At 39.4% G+C, this 12205-nt stretch overlaps 1 protein-coding gene across 1 annotated transcript in view; it reads right to left on the bottom strand.

Moving 5' to 3' along the window:
* Positions 1-11312: 11312 nt before the first annotated feature.
* Positions 11313-12205, bottom strand: part of LOC143272448 (ankyrin repeat and SOCS box protein 16-like) — a 57216-nt gene continuing 56323 nt past the window's right edge. Inside the window, exon 12 of the mRNA XM_076567426.1 lies at positions 11313-11625. The gene's annotated coding sequence lies outside the window, so the exon portion shown is untranslated. The remainder of the gene's footprint in view (positions 11626-12205) is intronic.

Raw genomic sequence — 12205 nt, 5'->3', positions numbered from 1 at the left:
ACACACTCAGAGAGAGTCTCATTCCCTTTGACTGTTCTGGTGTGTGAATGTGTGGTAACCACCTCTGGTTCACTTTATAGTGTCTCCCTCTCTGTGTCTCTCAGTTTTGCTCAGTCTCTGTCTCTCATTCTCATTCTTCCTCAGTCCCACTGTCTCTCCATATCTTTCTCTGTCTCTCCCTATGTGTCTGTGTAGATGAATTTCAAAAATGGTTTTATTATATGAAACCACCCAGCCAAATATAGGGGTGAAAGCTTTATATCAGGAAAAGCCACCAGGCAACCATACCTTACCAACTCTTCAGATTCCAAATGCGAGTTACTTCCTGTCTGCCCATGCCTTTATTGTGTTGCTTTTCTGCCCTCTCCTTGGCTCTCTTAGCCCAGCTACCTCACCTCCAATACCTACACAGCTCAGTCACTTTCTGTCTGTCTGTACAGACCTCCAGGCTTCTCTGGTTGGTACTGGGAATAAAGGCATGTTTCACCATGCTTGGCTCTATTCCCTACCTTGAACACACAGAGACCCTGCCTGCGAAGTGATAGGATTAAGGAAGTGCACTCTCTGATTTTTGTGTTTACTATAGTGGCCAGCTTTCCTCTGATCTCCAGGCAAACTTTATTAAAGCATAAATAAAATATCACCACATTTCCCCTTTTTTGTCTAAAAAAATTATAACTAATATGAGAAAGACTATATACCTTACTACAATAACTATATATAATATATACAAGCAAAATATACATCAACAATGTCTAGTCCATCTGCATTTGACAAATTCATAGAAATGGCTTCTTTATCTATCTTATTTTGTTGAGTCCAAAATGTACCTAATTCACTTTCCATCCTATCTTGTATTACCAACAGAAAAGTATTTTATGGTGTCTTTGAAATCTATAAACTTACACCTCCTTAGTGAAATTCTTTTCTGAAATTTCTTAACAAGGAAAACTGTAACCATAACTATCTCATCTTCAACTCCCTCAGAGACCCAAGAAGGAAATAATATTAACTAGTAAAATAGGAAGTGCAAACAAGCGACTTTTAAAAAATGAGTTATGACAAACACAACCAACTGCCTGGACAGTCACCCAAGGTTTCTCTGCACCTTGGGGCATCATCTTTGGCCTATAGGTTTAGCATATTTGACAGATGTTTTTGTGAAGTGGGATGTACACAAGGTCTAAAGCTTGACCCACATTTGGTGTGAGAATTCCGTGTAACAGATAAACCTGAATTCCACCAGTGTCCTGTCATGATTTAGAATTTTAAATTCAAGAAGTTGCTGGTATATTTGGAATTCAGCTTCCCATTCTTCTTGACTTGTGGGTGACTTCATCTCCTTTATTACATGCCAGTCTACCATTGAGAAGTTAGACTCCATCAGCCTAGTTCCTCTTTCAAGAATAAATGTTTCAGGTACTGCTCCACTACACACCAGAAGCCATCGGTCCACTGCCTGTTCAGATGCCTTAAAAGAAAGGGGCACTGTACCTTTTCCAGATTGAAAAGCCACTTCAGTGATGGTGCCATATTTTCCTGGCCTCAGGGGACACCTGGTGCCAAAGCTGCAACCATTCTTGTCTTGTCAAGGATTGGTAATCCTTTGTTTTGTTTACTTTTTGTCCATTTTGGATAGCATACTGTCAGCAGTCAATGCAAGAGCACTTTCCTGCACTGTGGCTAACTTCTGCAACAATGAAAGTTAACTCTGTATGCATTTTCTTCAATGGCCATACCTTCTCTGAAGTAGACTGGTGCTGCCAGGAGCAGAAATGTCTCATAGTCATTATAAAAGAAATAAAATCTGTGTTACTAAAACATTTTAAATGCCATATTCTGTAGATGTCCAAAGGGTTTGAAGATGACCTGTCTATCTAAAATTTATCACTGCTTGACCTTGAAAGCATACCTAATATGAATACAAGTTTGATTGTAATGTCTAAGTACTAAATTTCATTTCTTTATATCCTAATATTTGGTAATAATAACATCCAAGGATTAGAAAACTGCATTATATTGTTAAATGAACTGTATAGCTACAATATCATAACAAGATTAGAACTATATGTACAGCATTTTCTAACTAACTGACTAACTAACTAACTATATAATATAAAATCCAATCCAATGTAATGTATTTAAAACTAGTAGTTGTCTTTTAAAAGTAGATTCAATAATATACCTTTTTGTCTATATCATATCTATATCCTCTCTTTTTTTTCTTTTCAGAGTAGATTCAATAATCTACCATTAATTCTATCATTTCTATATTTTTTTTCAGAGTAGATTCAATAATGTACCTCTTATTTATATCCTCATTTTTCTTTTTTTTAAAATAAGAACCTAAAATCTAATCCACTTTGTTTAGCCTCTTTCCTGACCATTAACAATAACACCTTATAACCAACCATCCTAAACAATGAAAGCTATTCCTCAGCTGATCCTTTTGCCTCAGACTGGAAGCCTCTGAGTCCTCATCCAGAAAGAATCCCACCTGAATTGAGCTGCTCCAAGCCTGAAAGCTTAACCAGCCAAATGCTTCTAGTTTCTGGCCCTCACGACTTAAATATCTTTCTGCTTTCTGCCATCACTCCCAGGGATTAAAGGCTCATTTTTGGGATTAAAGGTGTGAGTCACCATACCGGGGTGTTTCCACTGTGGCCTTGAACTCACAGAGATCCAGAGGGATTTCTGCCTCTGGAAAGCTATGATTAAAGGGGTGTGCTACCACTATGTTTATTCTATCCTCTATGTTTAATATTGTGGCTGTTGTCTTATCTGACCCCAGATAAGTTTATTAGTGTGCACAATATTTTTGGGGAACACAATATCACCACAAAATACTCTTGTCTAAATCAGGTCACCTCATGAAGCTTCCACCAATGGGAAAAATAAAAGCTCCACCTGTGCCTCTCCATTAATGGGAAACTTTATGAGCCAAGACTATGCTTACTGCCCCAGGGGTTCTCAGTTCCTCTGTGACAAGTCACACTTGCCCTGGAGGAGCATGCTCATTGGAGCCTAGCACTCACAATATAGAGCACCATTTTTGGAAACAATGGGTGTTGAAGTGGTCACATACAAACCCTTCAAATGACAGATTTGAGGGAGGGGTACCTAATACCCTGACCCAGAACTTGCTTAATAAAGACTCACCCATGCTACAATGTAGCCATTGGCACAGGGTCTACCAGATGAATCAAAATCAAGGGACCAATATTGATTTTTTTTTTCATGTATTGACAGTTAAGTAGTGTTGGAGCCAGACTACAGGAAAGCCAGACTGAGAATGGCTGAGCTGATTGAATCTGTACTTAATTGTGTTGTCTAGGCTTAATGAGTTTCCAGAAGACAGGACTAACTGGAGAGAGATGAGATGTAGGTGTTGTGCCTGAATCTGGAGACCCCAGAGCAAGACAACCACAGAACCTATATCCAATGTGAAACACACAGGAGTTTATGAATTAACAAGCAGCCTGGGCTTGGTCTGTGTCCAAATCTCTGACACAGGGGCTAGAAGGAGGACATCCCTGAGCTCTCAGAATGGGGGTTTTTAAAGGGAAATATTGCAAGCACGGTGGTAAAAAGCTTTGTGTCATAGGACTGGGTGAGGCTGTATAACCATTGAACTCTCTGGTTGGGGTCCAGAGGAATTTTCCAACAGCATTTATCAGAAGGACATTTGGAGCCTGCAGATGTTGTTTATCAGGATTGCTTTATGCTAGTGTTCTGCCAGGGAGGCTGGCTGGCCTAGCACATAATGGCATCCAACAGGTTGGCAAGAGTTTCCACCTAAAACCTGAGAAAAAAAAGATTCTAAAATGGAGCTAAAAATAGCCTCCTAGTGGTCTCTCTCAAGTTAGTGGCAACCTGTGGGTTTGAGCTTCTCTATGGTGGGATCGTGGCGTGCAGGCTTGACCTATGCTATGTTAAACAGCGGTGTCTCCAAGCTGTGCACTATTCTGAGTGTTGGATATAGTTTTTGTTAGTTAAAAAAAGAGCTTTCTGGGCTACACAGTGCTGTGGATATTGCTCTGTATAAATAAACACTGATTGGTCAGTAGCCAGACAGGAAGTATAGGCAGGACTAACAGAGAGGAGAATTGAGGGAACAGAAAGGCAGAGAGGGAGACTGCCTGGAGCCCCAGCCAGGACAAGCAAGATAAGGTACCAGTAAGCCACGAGCCATGTGGCAAAATATAGATTAATAGAAATGGGCTAAATATTAGAGTAAGAGCTAGACAATGATAGGCCTGAGCTAATGGCCAAGCAGTTTCAATAATGTAAGCATCTGTGTGTTTATTTTATAAGTGGGCTCCGGGACTGGCGGGACTTGGTGGGACCCTGAGAGAAAAGCTCTTCAGCTATAACACAGTGCTTTGATAGAAGCATAGAACCACTGTTTCTAAGAGTTGATGGCTCCCAGACCTGGCGGTAAACATACCACCGCCATGTTGGGAAGCTAAGGTGGGTAGAGCCTTCAGCCAAAGCTACCATTTCAGTCCTAGTAATGCTGCAGTTTAAAACAATAGATTCACAATAAGACAGATTCAGATGAAACAAGACTTTAAATGCTTTACAAGGTGTGTAAAAATGTATGTAGGGTTGAAAGAGAGAGAAAAAGGGTATATACAGTTAGATAAAGAAATAGTTTTTAAAAATAAAGTTTTTAAAGAGACAGTAAAGGTAGTATAAAAAATAAGTCACGTAAACATGGATATTACACAGAGAATCTGGATTGTGTTGTCTTCACGGTTTTTTAAATGCAGAAAAACACTTGATAGTAAAAGATGTTGAGTTAAGCCACTATGTGCTTTTTAAAGGTACCTTGACTTCAAAATTTGGATGTAAGAATAGAATATGTTGCTTTGGAAAGGAGGCTCTGCTTTTGTTTCCACAGAAAGCAAGAGGCTATGGATTTGTTCCAGATTAAGATAAATCAAGTTTGACCAGCCAAGACCCCATGAAACATCTCCAGTGACACCATGGCCCAGATGATTCAACATCCAGAATAGTTTCAAGGAAACTGGCTCAGATAATACACTCTCACAGACTACTCCATAATCCTAAAATTTTTTTTGTGTCTGCATAAGATACAGTGCCCCTCTCTAGCAGGAAGTAGCAAGAGAAGCTACAATGAAATTCCCAAATATACTAAGCTGGCTTTGAGATGAAATTGGCTCACTCCTTCTCTAACCCAAACATACTGCTAAAAAATAAGGTTGAGAGATTCTTTTCTCCCAAATCAGAAGAGCCCTCTGGTGTGGGACAGAGTAAAACCAATATTTTTATTTAAAGCAGGCCTGTTATAAATGTAATCTCTTTCTAAAGAAGAAAAGGGGATAGTTTAGATATGATAGGATGAAAGGGTAGATTAATGAACCTACTTTTAAAGAGTAACAACTTGTTCAGAAATGTTTTACATTGCTATTGATTTTAGTTTATTGATACAAGTTTAAACCTAATTTTGTTATTATATATATATATATATATATATATATATATATATATATATATATATATATATATATTTGCTTGGGAAAATGGTCCTTCATGTTCCTGCTTCACAGAGGAAACTGCCAGTCATTCTATAGGACACAGAGAAAAATAACTGGGAGACTCGAGGCCTGTGGGCTGAAGACAGATGCCCATGACTTTAAGTTCTGTTGACCTAGACATTTTGGTTCCAGCATTTTGATCATTATGCTATGAAGGGAGATTCATCCCAGGGCCACTCCCTCTAGCTTTGGGCTGAATATATTCTACATTTCATGGAAACAAGAATAATCTCTCACTTTTAAGAACCAGCTGAATAATAATGACAATTCTAAGGTTGAAGAAAACAGAACCTACCAAAGGAGGAAGAAGAATATGAGCTAATTAGAAGCTGAACCTGGACAATCTAAGATCCTGACTTGCAAAGGATTTAGAATATTTATAAACCACACTCTAAGATGGACCCGAAACACTGTTTCCAAGTAGGATTATCTGAGGGGCAGGGGAAAGATCTCCAGTAAAATTTGCTGGAATCATCTGGGACTGTGGGTCTGGATGGAATAAAAGACAGGAAAGAAGATGGCCACATTTCGGAGTTCCTTGCTCTGCTTCCAGCTGCTCACCATGTAGGAGCTCTTCACCTGCCATCCATCTTGTGAAAACTAAGTCCATTGACAAGTTAAGGAAAACACTCCTTTCTTAAAAATTATGCTCAACTTTTGTGGTTTTTATTCTTTCATTTAATTTTTAAATCCAAACAAAAATAAAATGAAAAAAAAAACAAAAGAAAACCAAAAAAGACCATCATTTTTAAAACAAAAGTTGAGCAGACATATTTTCATTAAGGAGAATATATAAGTGATGAATGATATATCATGATTAATAAAATTAAGTGGCCCAAATAAAGGTGCACCCCCCTCAGCCTGTATGTCTGGAATAAAGGTGTGTTTCTTCCTTCCTCAAAAGTCCCCATTTGAAGTAGATTTCTCGCAGTTGTGCTCTCCATTTTGTAGTTTTGTAAATTCCAGATAGAGTCAAGTTGAGAACCAAGTTTAGCCATCACAAGTGTGTTTTATTTCTTATGGTTAGTCTTCCATCAAAGAGGGATCATGTCAAAATTTTCACCGCTACTATTTACTCTTGTATGTTGTTACAATACTTGCTGCTATAAACACCATCAAGGAAGGGGTGTTTTACTTAACTTGTCAGAGGTCTTAATTTTCACAAGATGGATGGCAGGTGAAGAGCTCATACATGGTGAGTGGGAAGCAGAACCAGGAGCCTCTGAAGGTGGCTCTCTTCTTCCCTGCTTTTGATTGCATCCAGACCCACAGTTCCAGGATGACTTCAACAAACTTTAGTGGTGGTCTTTCCCTGCATCTCAGATAATCCTACTTGGAAACACTCTTCCAGATCATTTTACGGACACTAAGATAAACACATCAGAAAGAATAGGTCCCACTGACCAAAATGAAATCAAGATCACACATGTAATTTAAACATCATTAAACCCCAATAAAAGAGTATAATCACTTAAAGGCTCCCCACCAAAAAAAATCCCAGGACCAGAGAGTTTGAGGGAAGCAGTATCTGAAACTCTGACCCCAAACCCATATAGAGAATAGTCACTGATATTACTAGCTAGCCACCACCAAAACTTCTTAAGAGGAACCAGAAAGAAATCAGACAAAGAAAGAAACACAGAAAAAAAAATTTCAAAGTAGCCTCAAATAGTATAAAATATCTTATGGGTACCAATAACAAAGCAAGTGAAAGACTTGTATAATCAAAACTTCAAGTCTTTGAGAAAGAAAGTGAAGAAGATATTAGAAAATGGAAAAATCTCCCATGCTCATTGGTCAGTAGGATTAATATCTAAAAACAGCCATTCTAAAACAACAATCTACAGATTCAAAACAATCTGCTTCAAAATTTCAACACATTTTTTAAAGACCATTCTTAGCTTCATATGAAAATACAAAAAGCCATTTGAGTCATAACATTGGTTAAGTCCCTTATATTTCTACTACGTTTCAATTTGGCAGATCTTTCCAGTGGTGAGAGTGGGGTGTTGAAGTCTCCCACTATTAATGTGTGGGCTGTTATGTGTAATTTAAACTTTACTAATGTTTTTTTAAACATATATGGGTGCCCTTGTGTTTGGGGCAAAAATGTTCAGAATTGAAACTTCATCTTGGTGGATCTATCCTGTGATAAGTATGTAATGTCCTTAATGCTATCTTTGATTGATTTTAGTTTGAAATCTATTTTGCTGAACATTAGGATAGCTACAGCAGCTTGCTTCTTAAGACCTTTGGATTGGTAAGACTTCTCCTAGCCAGATCTGATAGCTAACAGATCTTCAAAGAAGAGATAATACCGATACTCTTTAAATTGTTCCACATAATAGAAACAGAAGGAATGTTACCAAACTCCTTCTATAAGGTTACAATTACCCGGATTCCCAAGCCAACCAAACATTCACTACAAACAAAGAGAACTACAGACCAATCTCCCTCATGAACATTGATGCAAAAATATTCAATAAAATATTGGCAAACAGACTCCAAGAACACATCAAAACATTTATCCACCATGTTCAAGTAGGCTTCATCCCAGAGATGCAAGGGTGGTTGAACTTAACGGAAGTCTGTCAATGTGAAACACCATATAAACAAAAAAAAAAAAAAAAGAAAAAAAAGAAAGAAAAAAACCACATGATCATCTCACTAGATGCTGAAAAGGCCTTTGACAAAATCCAACACCCCTTCATGAAAAAGGTCTTGGAGAGATCAGGAATACAGGGAACATACCTAAACATAACAAAGGCAATTTACAGCAAGGCAACAGCCAACATCAAAGAAAATGGAGAGAAACTCAAAGCGATTCCACTAAAATCAGGAACAAGACAAAGCTGTCTGTTCTCCCCATACTAATTGAATATAAAAATGGCTCCACTGAAGCCAGAGTAAATGTTCAAACTTGGATCTTTGGACAGCTGAACAACACTAAATAAGCTGACCAGTAATCTTTGCTTTCTTCATGGACCTGGTCTGTAGCATGAATCTTAAATAGTCTTATTAATGAATCAAACCTGAGGCCAGTAATTGGGGTGAGTGCTGGAAGGTCAGAGACACAGAACAAGCCACAGCCAAACTCACCTTGCTAGTTCCTCAGCTGATTCTTTTCCCTCGGACTGGATGCATCTCAGCTGAACTGTGCTGCTCAAAAAACAAAAGCTTACCAGCTGAATGCTTCTAGTTTCTGGTCTTCAAGTCTTATATATCTTTCTGTCTTCTGCCAACACTCCCTGGGATTAAAGGCTCACTCTCTGGGGTTAAAGGCATGAGTCACCATGCCTGGTTGGTTCCAGTGTAGCCTTGAACTCACAGAGATCTCAGATGGATTTCTGCCTCTGGAATGCAAGGATTAAAGGCGTGTGCCACCACTTCTGTATCCTCTATGTTTAATATTGTGGCTGTCTTATTCTCTGAGCCCAGATAAGTTTATTAGAGTGCACTGAATTTCGGGGAACACAATACCACCACACTGGTCAGGTCCTCTCAAACAACATTTCTATTTGTCATTGGTTCCTGGTGAGAAAGTTCAACCAAGTTCCTACATCACCAAAATTCCTTTGGGACCCCCAACCATTAGAAAACTCTTACTACTGCATTTTGGGGGGGGGTATAAAAACCGTACATCTCCTATATTCCTGGCTATCCTCTCAAACCTGAGATTGGGGAGAAAACCTATTATGGCAGAAAATAAAGCTTATTTAATTTGACTCAAAATATATTGATTGGTGGTTTACTTTCTTTCAGTGGGAATATCACTACACATCTTGAACCCTTTTATGGATTTGTGCTATATTTCCTCATCCCTGGTGTGTTTGTACTTTTTGTCATCTGTCTGCATTAGGTTGTGACAGTCTCCCATCATATTTAATCATAGGAAAATGTGGCACCATGAGGAGCCCTAAAGGATTTCTTGTCTGAAAGGCATAATCTTTCTTTCCTCCATTGTGGAGAAGCCATGCAATTTCCTAATGTTTATCTTGGTCATTCAACCCTCTTAACACTGTTATTTCCTTCTTGGCCTGTTGGATTAAGGACATCCGAAGCTCAAAGTGACTTAGGAGAAGTCTGAGGTTCCAGTTCAATGATCTGTTTGTTGTAGCTCCAATCAGGAGCACTGCCCTACACCATCAATCACACTAGAATCAAAATTTCCAAGCAAAAAACTTAAGGTCATGTAAACAGAAAGTAAACTTTTCCCCCAAGAGGTCACTAGGGGTGACAGTGAGTGGTACTATTCCCTTTTCTAACACCTAGTGCCTTGACCCATGGATCTGGGCTATGGAGGAATCTGCCTCCCGGAGAATACTACTTCAGCTCTCCTGGTTGATGTTACTTCATTGGTTCCATAGTAGTGTCTTCTAAATATCATGAGAGAAGCTTCAGGGTTTTGGTGAACCTGCACCAACCAGTGGATTCCATGACTGTGGGCCACAGGTTCACCTATGTGTCTGTGAATTTAATCTTGGTCAGAAGCTATACCATGTGGAATAACATGATGGTTAAAAAGACATTCTGTTAGTTCCTGTGTGGTAGTTTTGGTAAAAATCATTACAGGTGGGAAATGCAAATCTATATCTAGACTAAGAATCTGCTCAAATAAGGATTGTCCATTCCACAGAGAAAGACGTCCAATGTAGCCATCCTGTCATGATGTTGCTCTGGGTCTCTGTGTTGGTCTTTGCTGTTGGCAGATCTGACATTCAGCAGCAGGTGTACCCAGGTAAGTCTTGATGAGTGGATATCTATGTTGTTGATCTCAAGCATAACCCCCATCTCAGGTAGAACAGCTACTATGATCATGGGCAATGGGGCAATACCAAAAGTGACTTGGGAAAGAGTCTGACAGTCCATGGTATGGGTTTTCATGTCTAATTAATTATTGACCTCCTCCTCTACCTAAACCACCTTTCATGGCAGTTTACAGAGGACAACGGATCTTCACATTCTTTGCTTCTTTGCAGATCTGTCCAAATACTTCTCCCCCAAATGTCTTTCTAATTTGTCCTTATTTCCTTATTTGTTTTTATGTTTTCTTCTCTCATACAATGCCATCTGTCCATAGTCTCCCCTCCTTCCCTCCACAGAGATGTACTACTACCCTATTTCCCTTCAGAAAAGCACAGGTTTCCTGGGGTTATCAACTGAACACAACATACTAAGATGTAATAATAGTAGTCACAAACCCTCATATCAAGGCTAGAGAAGCCAACCTAGAAGGAAGAAAAGTTCCCAAGATCAGACAAAAAGGTCAGAGACTCCTCATACTTCCCTTCTTAGGAGTCCCACTAACCAATGAGCAAAACAACCAGAGCCTGTATGCAGAGGACTTAATACAGACCCATGCAGGCTGTGTGATTGCCTCTTCGGGCTCTGGGAGACAAAATGAGCACTATTCAGATGAATCTGTGTGCTCTGTTCACCTAGTTTCTTTGAACCCTCCTATAATCCTGCCTTACCTTGTTCCTTGAGATTTTTCCTGAGCTCTGCCTAATGTTTGGTTGTGGATCTCAGTATCTGGTACCATCAGCTGCTAGAGAAAGCATAACTGATGTCCATTGGACTAGACCCAATCTCTGAGTGAAACAGTATTTCTGTAGGTATTGTCTCATAGTTTTTTTTTTTTATGAGTGTGGCAGTAAGACCCTGCATAAACTTCCACAGATGAACAGAGCTGGATGGACTAATATGGGATTCTTCAAACAAAAACAACACTGGAATCCACAAACTGATTTTAACATTTTTATTCATTTTGGTATTTTATTTGGGTAGATATTGTTTACAGAGATGGATGTGACCATGGAGACAAGAGGAGGACTGAACAAGGGTCCTCTGCAAGAGCAAAAATTGCTTTTGCAACTGACTCATCTCTTTAGTCCCACACACTGAGTTAGGAGAAAAAATGTCTTCATTCTCTTCCACTTCTCTTGTAAGCAAACATTCATGTTTATTTTCTCCTTTCCAGAGTCCTTGACCATAACTTCTGCTCAGTCCAATCCAGACAGGTTTCTCCAAAGAAATTCTGTTGTAATGTGCTTGGGGTCAGCAACTAAAATGAATTCCAGTTTGCAACTCATTGACAAAAATCAAACCAGGACAGTAACAGCATAGTGCACAACATAGTTCAGCACTTCCCCTCCCTTAACCTGACAACTCATTTACAGCTGTATTATACCCTGAGCCACCATGCTGTCTTTCCCCAGTTCCACTGGAAATGTTCCACACATCCCATATCCTAACCAGGTGTCATTGATAACAACATTTAGCTGCTGCTTCTCGGAGACAAGTGTAGGACAAGGCTGACCAGGTCCTAAGATTGCTTCAAGCATTTGAAAGGGGGCTCCAAGAAAGGGAGATGAGCAGAAGCCAAGGAATTGTATGCTTCAGCCACTAAATGGGGATATGCGCCCACCATTGCCTTCCAGCCTGAGGTCTCAGAGGCCTCAGAAGCATGAACTGTAATGAAATCCAGTACCTGGGTTTTCAGTTGCCCTGAGCTGTGGAGGTCAGCCTTTGTCTTCTTACCACTGTCTTTCCAGTCCATTCTTGTATTGGGCCACCACTACCTACAAGGACTTATTGCTCATTTACAATTTATAGAAGTGATGGTTCACACCAACAAAATATTT

The sequence above is a fragment of the Peromyscus maniculatus genome, chromosome 1, assembly GCF_049852395.1.
Source record: "Peromyscus maniculatus bairdii isolate BWxNUB_F1_BW_parent chromosome 1, HU_Pman_BW_mat_3.1, whole genome shotgun sequence".
In the NCBI taxonomy this organism is placed as follows: Eukaryota; Metazoa; Chordata; class Mammalia; order Rodentia; family Cricetidae; genus Peromyscus; species Peromyscus maniculatus.
Note: the sequence above shows the minus strand (reverse complement) of the source record. Positions and strands in the feature narration are given on the sequence as shown.